The 17,157-nt window shown below is 35.7% G+C and overlaps 1 long non-coding RNA gene across 2 annotated transcripts; it reads left to right on the top strand.

Annotated features, from left to right (window-relative positions):
* The first annotated feature begins 1,309 nt into the window (after positions 1 to 1,309).
* On the top strand, positions 1,310 to 4,393 carry LOC144425029 (uncharacterized). 2 transcript variants are annotated; one of them, XR_013477201.1, is made up of 2 exons: positions 1,310 to 1,689; positions 3,918 to 4,393. It is a non-coding gene; the product is annotated as an uncharacterized LOC144425029 (long non-coding RNA). The 2 variants fall into 2 exon arrangements; XR_013477202.1 differs by lacking the exon at positions 1,310 to 1,689 and adding an exon at positions 2,979 to 3,113.
* The last annotated feature ends 12,764 nt before the right edge of the window (positions 4,394 to 17,157 follow it).

Here is a 17,157-nt window from a genome sequence, read left to right as displayed (position 1 = left end):
AGATGGTCTCAGTTAATTAGGGGTGACATTTTATTTTGTATTATTGTGTATATACAGTATTTTCAATACATGTTCAATTTATTTCGTTACTGGAGAATGTACATTTATCAATAATAACGCTTAAGACAAAATTATTTCATATGTCCCACGGGACTCTCATCCTGCACACACACAATTCAACATGATACCGACAAAAAAGATTTTGGTACTGGGAAAGATGTACTGTATGGCCGAAGGGCCAATGTAGTTTACGAATGATTGCGCGGACCACGTGACATGGTAGTTATGTTATAGTTTTCACTACACCGACTACAGGTTTATAAAAAACAAACGAAACCCTCACACCAAAATTATAAGAACAATGAAAATACGAAGATACAGTAAAGTCAAAAGTTTTTATCACACATAATAATTTCAATGGGAAGTATGGCACTGCTTTTATCCAACAAGTTTGTAAATATTCGGTGCAATGGACAATATAGCAATGCGAAGCGAATTTTCCATAAGACTGTCAGAAATTAGTGATCTCACAAGGGATTTGACATGGTTCATCCGAGAAAAAAACTTGCTCGTACAAGTAAGTGCTGTCAAATATTGATGTCATAAATACTGCCTCTTCCAGCTTCACAGAAAAAGGCATGAAAACAGATTGAAATACCTGGCAGACGATAGTTAATTAAAATATCTCTCTCCAGCAATAACGCCCGCAAAGAGACTTAAAAAATCGTTCGCTATGGGTTACTGTCTGCAAGTTGTAAATGGTCTAAATTTGACTGACTGCCCTAGCGTCAATGAGAATAATATTCAACGCGAATCAAGCGACGTGCATGGCAGCCGACATCATCAACCCCGACAAGTTCCTGCATTATCTATTCTATATAATTTGTGATGCAACAGTGTGCTCAAGTCGGTTTTTTCCGTAAATGACTTGTATATTTTATGTGCGCCGCGTTTGCATTGTTGTCTTCAATTAGTTAATGGACACGTAGTGGACATGACGATCGTTTGATTGTTCTTTGATTGACACTTTTTGGACACCTAGTGGAAAATCTAAAAAGTCGCTTTTCTCTTTGATTACTGGACCAATTGCTTTAAAATTTTTGGTGGTTAAAGATGAAATTTTTCTCCAGAAGTCTATTACTTTTATTTATTTCAAATATTTCTGTTAGCTCTGTGAGGTTTGTTTTTGTTTGCTATGGCGTCACTGAACGTTCTGCGGACGCATATGCTGGCACTCCTCTTCATGTTCTTTTGATCACGTGCCATCAGACGTCGGTGGTTCGTAACGGAGTGACGGAGTCTTTGCTTTGCTAAGATTTGAGGAATGGCGAATAGTGCCGTACTTGGTGTTATAATACAGTAGTGGCTTGGATCGTTGATGTTACTACAGTTGTGAGTCGGACCATCTTGCATTTTCAATTCACGCTGTCGCAAGACAGGAACTTCTAAATATAGAGCAGTTCTGGTACCGTAACACAGCTCGGTGACACTGAACTAACTCGTAGCTGTCTCGTAAAAGCGGGGCTTGTTTTTCAAATTTTGTTATAATAATGGAGAAGGGAATGAAACGGATTAATTAGTATTTCAATTCATGTTGCAATCGAATGGAAAAGAATAGATCATTGCCACGGGACATGTGAAATGGGAGGCAGACAACTCGACTACACACTAGAGACAACTCGACTACAGGTAGGCCTGGTGAGTTGTCCTTGTAGTCGAATTGTCCATCAGCCCTAAACGGCTATGACAGTCACTGTACCAAAATTTGTACCCCGATTCGGGTGGTGTTAAGTTGACACATGTTATTTGGTAACGTTTTTATGTGAAATATTCGACTGTGGTTCGGTACCTGATCCGATAATAGGGTACATAATTGACTCATATCACGATATATTTCAATTGATGTTTCAATATAATCAAGAAGAATGGATCATTGTCACAGGACCAAAAATATCTATGGCAGTCCCTGTACCGTCACGGTACCCCGATACAGGTACTGGTAAGTCACCGCAAATGATTTTTGGGGGATTGTTCTGCGTGTCCATATATTTTAGCATTGCTCTCTTGCTTGATACATATTATGATGGGATTTATATTCTCTGACTTTGGCTGTACACCCTTCGTATACCATTTCTCAGTCGTATACCTTACATATGGTCCGGTAAACACTTGGGTACACCGTGAGTGCCGTACTTGGTGTTATGTTACAGTAGTGACTCGGATCGTTGGTGTTACTACAGTTGTGAGTCGGACCATCTTGCAATTTCAATTCACGCTGTCACAAGACAGGAATTTCTGAAGATAGGGCAGTTCCGGTACCGTAACACAGCTCGGTGACACTGAACTAACTCGTAACTGTCTCGTAAAAGCGGGGCTTGCATTCACTGTTTGTTGTGTATCGACTTTTCATGTATTTTATGTTTCCACTAGTTGGCGTTGAGTGTTTCCTATTGCATCATTCTTGTAGAACCTCGTGTGGTATTGGTAGTTGGTACGCTGTTCTAAGTTTGCTTGCTAAGAGGTGTTATTGTTTGTTTTCATTAAACTGACGTTTCTATCAAGTTGGATTCTTGTATAGTTCATTAGTCAGTGTCAGGGACACAACACTGTTACAACTGATGTCTTTAAATGTTGGTGCTTTTCTTGGAATCGGTAAACGTGTCCATATATTTGAGCATAGCTCTCTTGTAATTAAAAATGATAGCTTTGGACATGTAAACCAGTTAATAAGCATAAAAATGACACCTGGCAATCATTTCGTAATGTATGACATAAGACTACCCCGGAGTAAGATAACTGAACAACAATAAAGTCTACAGTCGCATGGAATTCTGCCCAATCCGTAGAGCGCAGCAAGCGTCTTCTGCCGCTTGGCGAGGAAAACAGAGTTGCCAGATCCCAATTATTAAAAATGCCAGAAACAAACAACAATTTCGCTAAATTGAACTACCAAAATTGAAATTTAATTTAGAAAATGTGCAGCTTACAATATGCTGATTTTGAGCTATCAGTTGATTTAGTGAACCACACAAATGTTTTTTCCTATTGTGAGTTGCTATCATATGATGATTTTCACTTCAAAAAGATGAAGAATTTAACAGTACTGACAGCGTGTAAGTAATAAATTTAAGTCCCTTCGTTATGTCACAGAAAAGATGGAAAATGTGAAATCACGAAGCGAGTCCGATTTTACAGGGTATTAAATTAAACATGGGAATCTATGAACCGTGTCAACTTATGAACTAAAACACAGGGCTCCAATTAAATCTTCTGTTTTTTGGTGATTGTAGTATTATAGCTACTATTCCCCAAATGTACCCCATTTCATGTTGAAATCATCAAAACAAAGTTAGTTTTTCCCAAAATTCGAACAAAGACTTTCGTAGGAATCAAATTACACCAGTTTTAAGAACATAACATGTTCCACCCAGTCATTATCAAACTAAAATTTATATTCTTAAGATCTTTGGCACTGATTGAAATAATTATATCTAAATTCCCATCCGTACGATGTACATAATTACCTTTATTGAGATAATAGGAGTTTCTGTTTATAACGTGAATCACGAGCTCACGTTTACAGCATTTAATTAGATGTATGATCGACGTATAAATACGACTCCGATATCTTTCGATATAGGACGATGTAAACCATTCTAAGCTAGTCTGGATAAATGTTTTAAGATTTGTATTCTGTGTATTGTGGAAATTTACGAATAAAAACATATAGAGATTTTTAACGCATCTTCATTCACGTGGGCATTGAAACTGAAGGGTGAACGGGTGACTTGCAAGTCAGAGACAATCTACAAATTAGCAATATACGGTGACATCACATTCATTTACCAATAATATATGCTATAGTATTTTATTTTGTGCATAAATAATTGTATTGCATAAGTAATTATTCATTTCAGATATTGGATATATTGATAAGAATGTCTTCAGATGCAATGTCGACCAGAACATTCAAACACAATCTCACTTCTTGTTTAGCAACATCATGCACCAAACCGACCACTCCAGCATCGTTGGCATCAGAGTTACAGACAGTTCTTTGCAAACATTGGAAAAATAAATCGAATCCGCCATAGCTTATTTTTTGTGGAAGGAAATAGTAGTATTCTGTAATAGCCTTGATATTCCCGTTGTAGAATTTATTTCTTCGTATTTCGTGATTTTACTGTAATTCGTTGATGTCTTTTCATCTTTGTTTAGAAGAACCTTTGCGATCAACCAGCATAAAGTAGCGATTATGGTCAAGAATATATTGATGTATATTTTCACACTGACACAAAGCGGAATACTCCAGGCAGTATAGATATTTACTCCCAGTGATTGCAATATTAATTGCAAGGTAAATCCAGTGTCCTTATCTGGTGCATGAGCTGCCGTTACCACTAAAAATAAATGAATGAATCGTTAAATTTGCACCGTTTGTTGAACATCAAGAAACAAATATGGATCGATTTGCCAAATTTTAGCTGTGAAGAACTCATTCGCAACTAACTCATTGGTCGATTGTTAATTTTCATAATAAGGGTTTTAAAGAGGCGCAGTTCTTACCACTTCATGGCAGCTCCTGCCACGAACGTACCACGCCGTTTCCTGCCATGGTTTTATGGCGCTATTACCGGTATGTTTACAAATTCATGTACCATATTTTAATTTATCATGCGGAATTATATCTACTTAAACCCTGACCCCAAATCCATCTAAACTGTATCCATAAGAAAAACGATCCAACTCACCAAATATTTATCCCCATCAGCGGCAGCCCTGCTATCACAGCCGACCTGCTGTGAATACGGCAGCAAAATTGGTGGTGTTCGATTTGCTGCCGTAACCACGGCAGCTCGCTATTGGTTTGTGGCAGCTAAAAAGTCATTCGCCGTGAGTTTGGTCTCAGCGGCCGTGGTTTGGAAACCCCGCCATGGTTTTACGGCAGCTCTAGACGCCACAAAATACTTTAAACTGCACTTGGTTATGAATTCGTCCGGTCAGTAGCATAAATATGAAGTTGTACTTAAAGAATGAGATGTTACGTCTGATGTTCCGTGTGTAATTACAAAAGTAACCGACAAAATGTATGAAACGAATTCAGTAGAAACTGTTGGTCTCCATAACAACGAACATGTATATATAGTTGATCAAATTGTGAACCAATCCAACGGTAAATATAACTGGTAATCCTATATTCTTCTAATTTTTTGAAATAACTAGAGATGTTGCAAGGGACATTAAATCGACAATAGCTGTACATATTTCAACCTGAAATTGATGCATAAAATATTATTTACTCAGTCACTACAAAATTTGTAGGATTTGGGACCACTTTGCATTAAATATGTTTACATCAAAAATTGTTTTATTTTAGACAAATTTAATATAGACAAATTTTTTCCTGATTTCAATAGCACAGTTGGCACACATTGATGTTCAAAAAGTTATGTAAAACAGTTTTTGTTTAAAATTTGGTTGCGTTCGATAACAAGTTGTTGCGTCTTACAAATAATTGATAATCATTTCAATTTTTATATTATATATATATATATATACGTTTTGTCGTAATGTTTTATTAGTTCATTGTTCTGCATATTTTCATGCGGAACGGCGTTTCATTTCAAAAAATCTGAAGAAAAATATATCACAAACCTTGTCGACTCCAACAACGCAAAACACAAATGCCCTGTTGTGTTCCGTCCAAATATACGCTACTGTTATACCGTATAGCAACTTCACAGGCCCAGTCAAAAGTTCTTGCAAAGACATTGCATATTTGTATCTTTTTTTGATACCGGACAATAAATTGATACTTTCATCTGTTAGCAATGGCTTTGACATCGATGGATTATTCGTTACTGTAAAACAAAACGAAATCAGCGCTGCCGTATAATTCATTTACAACCAGATTTTGATTTACATCAGTTTTAATATATATATATAAATATAGATGAATTTTTTTGAGATTTTTTTTTCGGGAAAATTTTAAATACATAAATATTAAAAACAACTATTAAAACTGTATATATTTACAGACTCATTTTTCGACTCGTTTTCGAAATCATTAAATCTAGTGCTACAGTCAAATGCTGCAGTTTTGCGACTTTCCTCTCCTAAAGTAAAAATTCGACGACAATCAGTTTAGACAAAGCAACAAAACACAAATGTTATTTGAACAATATACCTCATTTAGCAACTCTGTCTATGTCATGATTAACTTAAAGTACCTTGTTCGGTCGCAGAACTTGTGCCTTTGATAAAAAAGTAATGAATGGCAGCTCCAACAATATGCATTAAAACATAGACAACAAGTAGAACCCGTAGCAATATTTGATCCGATATCAGCACGGAAATTTTGCCAGACGTCGTACGAAATGAGTACTCGATCTAGTAAATTGTTTTAATCAATGCCCCCGTTCAGGTGTTAATATGGGAAATTATCAATAGCTACCCTGAACCGACCGACCATCTAGTAACGTGTTGAACAAGGTTGTGCGAGTTGTTACACTGTTGTTTGCAATAAGAACTAAAATTTACAAGGCGCTTCAGAAGTGTGTGTGCCAATATTGAAGTAACTAATTTTGTTCGCCCACTTTACATCAAGTTGTGTAAAAAGACTGAAACCTATGGGCAGGGGGTATACTCAATTGCCTAACACAGACAGTCCTCGAACTCATATACATATAATAGAACTAAAATAAGGAAAATCGGAATAAACTTATGGCTTAACCCTCACCTGGTACACATACCGGTTGTACCATTTACAATACATTATAAAAATAATGTAAAAACACGCAATTACTAAAAAAGCATTGAAATATATATTTGCCTAGATGAAGACAACAACACGACAAAGGAAAAAACGTCAACAGCAAACGCAACAAAAAAATAAATTTCAATGGGAATTTGAGACAATCGACAAGGCTTATTACACGATTATAATACATTCGTGCAATCGGAGAACATGGTTAATTCCATCGAAACGCCTAAAAAATTGAGACAACTCACCGGACATGTGAACAGGTCAGACGTTATATTATACGATGGAAAAGTAGCCTACTGCTGTCGTTTGAGCCAAACTCAACAAAGTTTCCAATGTATCGTGCAATGTTATTCCAGTCAAGTATCATTTGCGTTAAAACATTGGTGAATACCTGGTATAAAAAAGAACATACCTTTGAGCAAAGTGTTCTAGATCAGGGCTACTCAACTGGCGGACCGCAGTCCGAATCCGGACCTTTCGAACATGAAATTTGGACCGCGTCTGCTTGTTTATTTTGGCAGCATAAGCATCGTTTTATAGTTTCAGATGATTTTGTTACAATGTAAATACACAGCTATACAGTTTGTCGTACTGATACCAATGTGCGATATTTGTGTTCATGTTTGCGAGCCATTCATTGCTCTTGTATTAAATGTAATATGATATCTGACGTTTCGTTTGTTTAATGAAATAAATTTTCTGTAATGTCCGAACCGCAGTAATTTTGAAGTTTCGTAAACAGACCTTTGGTGAAAATAGTTGAGTAGCCCTGTCCTAGATTACTGAAAGCTCTTTATACAATCATACACAATCAGAAGGTCAAGTGTCAAATAAAGAAAACGGAGTTTCTCTGTTTTATTTGCCTAGTAGGATGGAATCTTTTAACTGATCAGAATTTTGATTATAAAAATTTCTAATAAGTTTTAATAGTAATATTGATAATCATCTTAAAGTCTGTCGTTAAACCTAACCTTTGAAATCCATTCCAAAGACAAACCTCTGTACCAAAGTCGTAATTTGATTGGTAAGTATATTTAGTATACAAATATAGTATTGAAGTATCGGTTGTTTTCTACCCTTGTAAATCTGGGCATAAATGTTTTGACATAACCTACTTGTGCCATCGACAATATCGCTAGAAACATCCCAAAGTACTTCTGTGAAAAAGAATCGACGTCTTGATTCATATCAGCATTGGATGCAATACTCTGAATTATCACGGAAACTCCCACCCAAGCACAGGACATTCCTATGCCAGCAAAAAATGCCGTAGAATACATTGTGTACCAAACTGAACAAAACGACATACTTCATATAATATACTAATCATTATTCAATATTATTGAGATAAAGATAAATAAGGTTTAAGAAAAATTTACCGGCGAACAACTTAGCGCGACCTAAATTCTCGATTTATACGCAGGCTGCAAGCAAAAATTGTTCGAGTTCCGGTAAAAGACATTTAATGAGTTGATTTATATTCAAAGAAAGCATCGTACATATCAGCTAAAACATTGAATCCATTGAAATGGTCGAGAATTTGACAACACCAGCATTTATTTCATTAAATTCGTGAATTCGTTTAATTCGTTAAAATCGAGCAATCTTTAATTTAAGCTGCATACATATATATACAGAAGGCGGAGTTATGATAAAGGCGTAACCTTCGAATCATAACTTAACTATAACTAAGTATTTTCCAACAAGAACCTTCAAATTTTTGTATCAACTTATCAAAGCTGTCAAAGTTAAGAATGACTTTGTTATTCTTCAATACTTGGACAAATTTCATTCTAACAAATCGCTTTTTACCGCGTGGTGTTTGTGAAATGACCGCTGATTATAGATGATAACTGATAGGGTACAAGATACTGTATATTAAATATGACCAACCTAAATGGCGAATGCTGGTGCATCATACCTGACATTGGTATGATCCATTGGTAATTTGATCAACCCCTAAAACCTACCTAGATAAAAATTTGCCAAAGTGAGTAAAATATTGAGTATTACTCCAATAATCAGAGCAAATTTCTGTCCATATTTTCGAAGTATAACAAGGACGAAAATCAAGCTTCCAATAATTGTAGCTGTGTCTTTGACAAGAATAGTGTTTGTGCCGATTCCACCTTTTAATTAACGTTCATGCTGCTCTGTAAAGCCGCCAGAGCTGAACAATATTCATGATAATTTTCTTATTCTTTAGTACCGTAATATGTAGAAAATGACCATGAATCACCATATATATTTCACAACTGTTTCGAAATTTACAAACAGTCAATACTATTATATCTCACTCATCGTTATCTGCTCCAACAGCAATGGCAAAGCCGAATGCACATGGATGAAAGTTTCGTTCACTTCCAAATTCTCTTTTACCGGAGTTGTTTTTCTAAATTTTGTTTTTGCGTGGAAAACCTTTTTCAAATTGAGGATTATATTAGAACACAATTAACGGCCAAAACTGGGTAAAAAAATTGCACATTTGAACCTGAAGTATGAACATATGAAATACGGAAAATCACAAATTTATACCAGAACAACACACCAACATATTATCAAAGGAATGATTTAATCAGATTTCTCAATAAAAAGTTAACGACTTCTTCGTCAATACAAAGAAATACGGTATTTAATTTAATTTGGCACCGATGCGTTTCAGTGGTGATAAATATATTACGCAAACAAAAATTCTGTGTGATTGCCATATCGTAAGAAGAACATTGTCACAGCACGACACTGTGTTTCAACTTTTTCTACGGTGAACTGCAGTGCGTATAGCAATGTATGACGGATACTTTAGCAGATCCTGCGATTATGGCATTGTTTTTCTAATCGTAGCTATTTTTAGAAATTTCACCAGTAGAATACTATAGGCATATTGAAAGTTGGATTCAGTTTGTCAAGCGCAGAAGTCTTAAATTGGTAAAAGCACCTTATACTTTATGACCCAGGGGTGTGTAATCTGCGACCCGCGGGCCAAATGCGACCCCCAGGAAATGACTGTGCGGCCCTCAGAGATGTGCCAATTTCGAATGGTGTGTGGCGCGAAACGAGTAATATTTTTTTAGTTTGATCTGCTAAGTGCGAGTAATTCCTATTCCTTTCCGTTGCAGAGCCTACATCGGACTCCAATTTATTATCTATGTCTATGATGTTACAATGCTTCAACAGCTAGTTTGTGAAAAGCGAACAACGCATGGCACAAGATTATTAATTAATTAAAATTTGTGTGCATACAACTAACAGAAATCCTATTAAATGAAGGTGCAGCCCTCGGTTTTAACCAGTTATTTGTATCTGGCCCTCCTGTATCAAATGTTGCACGCCCCTGCTTTATGTTGCATAGCGCCATATTTTAACAAACTTCACTTGTTGCTATGCGTTATTCACTAAGCATAGAAACACGCGAAAGTTGTGAAAGTACAAGTAAACTGACTGACAGTCGTGTGCATCTGCTCTAAAAGCCAAACCCGCTATAGATATAGCGAACAATTCAAGTATCTACGCCAGGGTCGGCCAACCTTTTTGGCCGACGGGCCACATTTAGTTTACTATTAATTGCGCGGGCCACTTAACATTATAATTATGTTCTAGTTTTGCTACACGGACTGAAAGTTAAGGAAAAAAACAAACAAAACCCTCGCACCAAACTTTCTCAATAAGAAGAACAATAAAAAAACGAAGATACAGTAAAGTCAACAAAGTTTTTTTTACACGTAGATATTTTAGTGTGAAGTTTGGCACTGTTTTTCTCTAAGTTTGTCAATATTCGCTGAAATGGACGATGTACCAATGCGAAGCGAATACTCCATATGACTGTCAGAAATTAGTGATCTCACAGGGGATTTGACATAGTTCATCTGTGAAAACAACTTGCTTGTACGAGTACGTGCTGCCAAATTATGAGGTCTTTAAAACTGCCATTCTGCCCAAGTGTGTGAGCTATCGATATCTTCCAGTTGGTGTGGCACTCATGGCTTGTTTTGAAAGGGCTAGCAGAGCCTAGTAGTATATATTTACGGCAGAGCGCATATCAGGAAAATGAACAAATTGTTTATATCAAATCTTCATATTAACTACATCACTCGAAAAATAGCAGTTTACTCAAATTTTTTTTTTATTTAATTCCGAACATACAACGCGGGCCACTCGAAACTCCTCATCGGGGCCACATGTTGCCCGCGGGCCACGGGTTGGACGACCCTGATCTACGCCCACCGCTATAGTTAACTATAGCTGTAATGACTTTATAAATCTGTATATATAAGTGAAAAATATACCGTTATCACAACCATGCAACAACAAATGTTTACCTGTCATATACGACAACGTCTAGACTCTATATTATGTTACTTATCGGTTTATGTTACGGAAAAGGAAATCGTTGAGAAATAGAACAACTTATCATTCCATACAACTTCATTATGAGGCAATTATGTCATCGTCATCACTAAACCTTCATTGCAGATACGATTCACAGAAATTATATCTAATACCGTGTTTCCCCGAAAATAGATAGGGTCTCTTATTTCATTTTTCTCTCGAAAAATGACCTTAGGGGTTCTTTTAAGGCGATGTCTTTTATTTTCATTTATCAAGAACAAAATTACAAAGTAAAGAATTACGGGATTTTAAAAAATATAAAATATGGAAGCCGATATCATTTACTTGTTAATATATGTTTTTTAAATAACTGATAAACATAGATTATTAGTCATTTAAAACGTGTAAGAGGTATCTCATGCTATATCGACGGGGCCAAAAATAATTTCGCGCCATTGGCTGGGTCTTATTTTATGTGGAGGGCTAAATTAAAATCATATCTAAATTTCATGCTAGGTTTATTTTAGGGTTAGGTCTTATTTTTGGTGAAACACGATATCTAACGAATGTAATTTTTTTGTGTAATATAAACAAATCCATAGATCAAAGGTCCGGCAACTCTGTTCAGATATTTCCCGTAATGCAGATTTCAAAATGACGAGTTAAAAGCACGGGCAGCACCACTGAAAAAATGATTTGCGATATATCTGGTAAGTCCATGCTTCAAAAAACAAATAATTGGCTAACTAATTCCATACCCGACATGGTGTGGTAACCGGACGAGAGGCCTTGGTTCGCCATATGATTAAGCCGTCTTATCGGCTTTCTTCTCCCCGGGATAAAATGTAAATCCTATTCTTTTATTATGTCATCATAATTGAATATAGTAACCTTTTTTGTAAATACGATTCACAGATGTTATATCGAATAAATTACGAATGTCAATTTTCGGACCTCCTGAAGTATGCGCACCAAAATGGCGCACAACCTGAACTCAGGTTGTGTATCAGGTTAGGGTTCAGTTTATGCGACATCTTGGTGCGCATACTGAAATTGATTTCTAATGTCAGGTTCAAACTCAATACAGCATCGACCGCCTATGTCGTAGTGCAATTGGGTAAATAAACACGCAAAAAGAACGCGTGCTGAGTGTAAATTTGAGAATCGCGGTTACTTAATCTGACTGGTGGGTAAGGCTGAACATTTCGAATCGAATAGTAAATTACTCGAATCGCGTCAGACGAAAATTTAGAATCGCCGCAATAGTTTTTTTGTAATCCAAACGTCGAGGTGAATACCTATATCTCTAATGAAGTCATATTTTTTCAATGTAATTCTGACATATGACTCTTTTCTTTCTACTGATTTATTGGTAAAACATGTTTTTTATTGTGTGAACGCGCAGTAAACTGCTTGAGTGATGGATTCTATGTTTTTAGTTATTCATGTCTCGAGAGGACTCATTGCAATAAAACAAGTCACATACAATTACGATATTTGATTAGATTCTGAAATCAACGGGTATTCGAAAACGCCCAGCCTCATTGCTGGAAGCGATCTATTTGGTATAGATTCTTGAAGTTGTGTTATATCCATCATGTTTTCAGTCTGGTTTCTCAACTAGGAAGTATAAAGATGGGGGTAAGCTGTTCAGACCAAAGTTAGATCAATTGTATTAGATGTAAAAATTACAGTTTTTCATGTAAATTTAATGTAATTGAGGTATTTTCAGTCTGTGTAATTGTAAATGTAATTTGCTAAAATTTTGGCTCAATTACACTTTCAATTACACCAGGGGATCACCAAACTACGGCGCCCTTTCATCTGGCCCGCAATAACACGAAAAAGGGCGAAATATTTTTCCAAGGGCCGTTTTCCAAAAATCGCCTTCTTTTTTTTATTTCGTAACATAAGCCAATCAGCAAGATGCGAAAAAGTGACGTAACGTTATGCCTTTTCGCACCTATTAAGACACTCAGACATATTTTCAGTCGTGGTTGTGAACAATACCTCATTTTGCGATTTCGATTGCTATTCGTTAGTTTTTAGTTGTGTTTCGGAAATTTAAGTATGAATCAAATAAGTCAATCATCATTTATCTCTTAAGGAGTTGTAGTTTTAATAGTTATAATGAAAAATTAGTCTAGAAATAGCTGTGATAAAATAGGCTAAATCCATGGGAACACTGGCTGTCTGGTTTGATTCTGTAAATTCTTGCTACGCGAAACTCAACTTTTATTTTAGGGTAGCAGTAGCGTTAAGGGTAAGGACTGCTTCGCTCTGTGTAACGTGTCCATAAATTTGAGCATTGCTCTTTTGTAACTGTAATTGTACTATAATTGTGATTTGGAATTTTTTGCACGGAGCAATTGTAATGTAATTGAAATATTTAAGGGAGTAATTGCAATTGAACTGAATACGGTATTTGATCCAACTCTGGTTTAGACACCCGTAGTCCCTGGCTGTGCTAATGCAAGTATCATTTGGAACAAACTTCAATTCTGGTTATTTTCTTATTTGGTTTCCGACAAACTTTAACGAGATTGGCCGTTGAGACAACCCGAACAACTAGATAGAGTTTAATATTTTGACGCCGCGTGTGAACAGTTAACACAATAAATGAATTTAAGAACAATATGTTTCGATTGATTTTGAATTCTAGTTGGGACACGGGCCAAAAGTAAATCGTTTTAACAATTATCCTTTTCACATATTTTTTGAATTCATTGTCGCATTCATTAAATTTATTGTTTATTACCCAAATAACTTTGATAAAACTCACAACGTTTGTTTCTGTCGAGCAACCGTGTTACCACGAAAATAGGACTGAGTTTTATTTCCAATGTCTTGCCAAAATAACACTAGGGCTTACTTCCGGGGGATGTCTTATATTTTCATGTATCAAAAACAAACTTACAACGTAAAGAATTACGAGATTTTCAAATATCCAAAATATGGAAACCGATATCCATTTGCTTAGATTTTTTTTCAAAATAACTGCAAAACATAGATTATTAAGCATTTAAAGCGTGCAGAAGAGATTTCTTGCTATCGATTAGGTCAAAAAAATTCGCGTTATTGACTAGGTCTTATTTTCCCATAATGATAAACATACTCGCATCGCAAAGAACGATCAGACATTTTATATGGAACTGCAGTGCGCCTTGTACATTATTGCACATCACTCGCGCAGGAATTCATTTATAATAAAGAATTCCATGTAGAGACATTTAGAATTTATTTATTACCCTTTTGGCACTGTTTCCCTAACACAGTTGTTTGGCGAATGTAATATTGCGCTAGGTGGCTCAAACCAGAAGCGCTATTTTTTCACCACTGGTCGCTCGTGTTCGTTGATTTTACCAAAAAATTGGCGCTCCCGTAGTGTGTGAACCAAGATGGCGGACACCGGAACATAGTATGTGTACCACGTTAGGTTTAGGTCATAATTTTATTTCAATTTTTCTTATTTTAGTTATATTACGAGTTCGGGGACTAGCCAAGTGACTCCCGTAGTATTTGTACCTGGAATTATAGCCTAACCTTAACCTGGTCTACATAATTAAACCGTTTTTTTTGTGTGTAGTGCAGTGATTTGGATAGACTGCCTCACGTAGTCCAGCAGTTCTACGTGTTGTCACCCTATGTTTTGTCAGTTTATCCAATCTTCTGTGTCTTTTTTTTTTTTGTAGGTTTTGGATAATACTAATTTTATAATATTACAAACACAATAAGCAGAAATAGTACAAGGATTATTGTATATGAATTTACTAGTTAATTGAAAAAAATGTACCAGGAATTGAAAAATCACAATGAAAGATGGAGATTCAGCACATAGAATAAAACACCATGAAATAAAATTTAGAAAAGCATAGTCTAAATTCGAACATAACACGATAAGCAAAATAAAGAGACCAAACATTAATTCAACATACAAAATATTCAAGTACAAAATATGTCTTAATTGGGAAAGTAATTTAACTCTATTCCAAGATCCCGACTACGGAGTTTCAATTGCTTAAAATTCGACTCGGCACCAGCAAGTTTAAAATTGAGAACCCAGTTCAAACATTTATTCTATCAAAGACTCTACTATGGCAACCATAATCGGAATGCTCCTGCAGTCAAACTTTGTGCTGCCCGGGGTGAGTTTCTGATAATGATGCCCCTTAAACCTAACTTCAAAAATAATTTGGGGATAAACAAATTATTATAGATGTTGTTATACAACATCCGATACAATACGATTTATTTGGTTTAGATCCTTGAAGTTGTGGTATATCCATCATGTTTCCAGTCTGTTTTTTCAACTAGAAAGTATAAAGATGGGGATAAGCTGTTCAGACCAGAGTTGGATCAATTGTAATTGATGTAATTAATTAAAGTTTTTCATGTAAATGTAATGTAATTGAGGTATTTTCAGTCTGTGCAATTGACTAATTGTAAATGTAGTTGTAATTTTCTAAAATTCTGGCTCAATTACACCAGGGGATCACCAAACTACGGCGTCCTTTCATCTAGCCCGCAATAACACGAAAAAGGGGGAAATATTTTTCCAAGGGCCGTTTTCCGAGAATCGCCTTCCTTTTTTATTTCGTAACATAAGCCAATCAGCAAGATGCGAAAAAGTGACGTAACATTATGCCTTTTCGCACCTATTAAGACACTCAGACAGATTTTCAGTCGTGGTTGTAAACAATACCTCATTTTGCGATTTCGAATGCTATTTGTTAGTTTTTAGTTGTGTTTCGGAAATTTAAGTATGAATCAAATAAGTCAATCATCATTTATCTCCTTAGGAGTTGTAGTTTTAATAGTTATAATGAAAAATTAGTCTAGAAATAGCTGTGATAAAATAGGCTAAATCCATGGGAACACTGGCTGTCTGGTTTGATTCTGTAAATTCTTGCTACGCGAAACTCAACTTTTATTTTAGGGTAGCAGTAGCGTCAAGGGTAAGGACTGCTTCGCTCTGTATAACGTGTCCATATATTTGAGCATTGCTCTGTTGTAAATGTAATTGTAATATATTGGAAATTGGATATTTTTTGCACGGAGTAATTGTAATGTAACAGAAATATCTAAGGGAGTAATTGCAATTGAACTGAATTACTTTGATTATTTGATCCAACTCTTGTTTAGATACCCGTACTCCCTGGCTGTGCTAATGCAAGTATCATTTGGAACAAACTTCAATTCTGGTTATTTTCTTATTTGGTTTCCGACAAACTTTAACGAGATTGGCCGTTGAGACAACCCGAACAACTAGATAGAGTTTAATATTTTGACGCCGCGTGTGAACAGTTAACACAATAAATGAATTTAAGAACAATATGTTTCGATTGATTTTGAATTCTAGTTGGGACACGGGCCAAAAGTAAATCGTTTTAACAATTATCCTTCTCACATATTTTTTGAATTCATTGTCACATTCATTAAATTTACTGTTTATTGCCCAAATAACTTTGATAAAACTCACAACGTTTGCTTCTGTCAAGCAACCGTGTTCCAACGAAAATAAGACTGAGTTTTATTTCCAATATCTTGCCAAAATATCACTAGGGCTTACTTCCGGGGGATGTCTTATATTTTCATGTATCAAAAACAAACTTACAACGTAGAGATTTACGAGATTTTCAAATATACAAAATATAGAAACCGATATCCATTTGCTTAGATTTTTTTTCAAAATAACTGCAAAACATAGATTATTAAGCATTTAAAACGTGCAGAAGAGATTTCTTGCTATCGATTAGGTCAAAAAAATTCGCGTTATTGACTAGGTCTTATTTTCCCATAATGATACGAAGAAAGATACTAATAACAACAACATAATAACTAAATGATTCACATATCCACCCTGTGGCTGGTTATCTGCCATTCCAATTTTACATACTCGCATCGCAAAGAACGATCAGACATTTTACATGCCTTGTACATTATTGCACATCACTCGCGCAGGAATTCATTTATAATAAAGAATTCCATGTAGAGACATTTAGAATTTATTTATTACCCTTTTGGCACTGTTTCCCTAACACAGTTGTTTGGCGAATGTAATATTG

This window comes from Styela clava, chromosome 7, assembly GCF_964204865.1.
Source record: "Styela clava chromosome 7, kaStyClav1.hap1.2, whole genome shotgun sequence".
Taxonomy (NCBI): domain Eukaryota; kingdom Metazoa; phylum Chordata; class Ascidiacea; order Stolidobranchia; family Styelidae; genus Styela; species Styela clava.
Note: the sequence above shows the minus strand (reverse complement) of the source record. Positions and strands in the feature narration are given on the sequence as shown.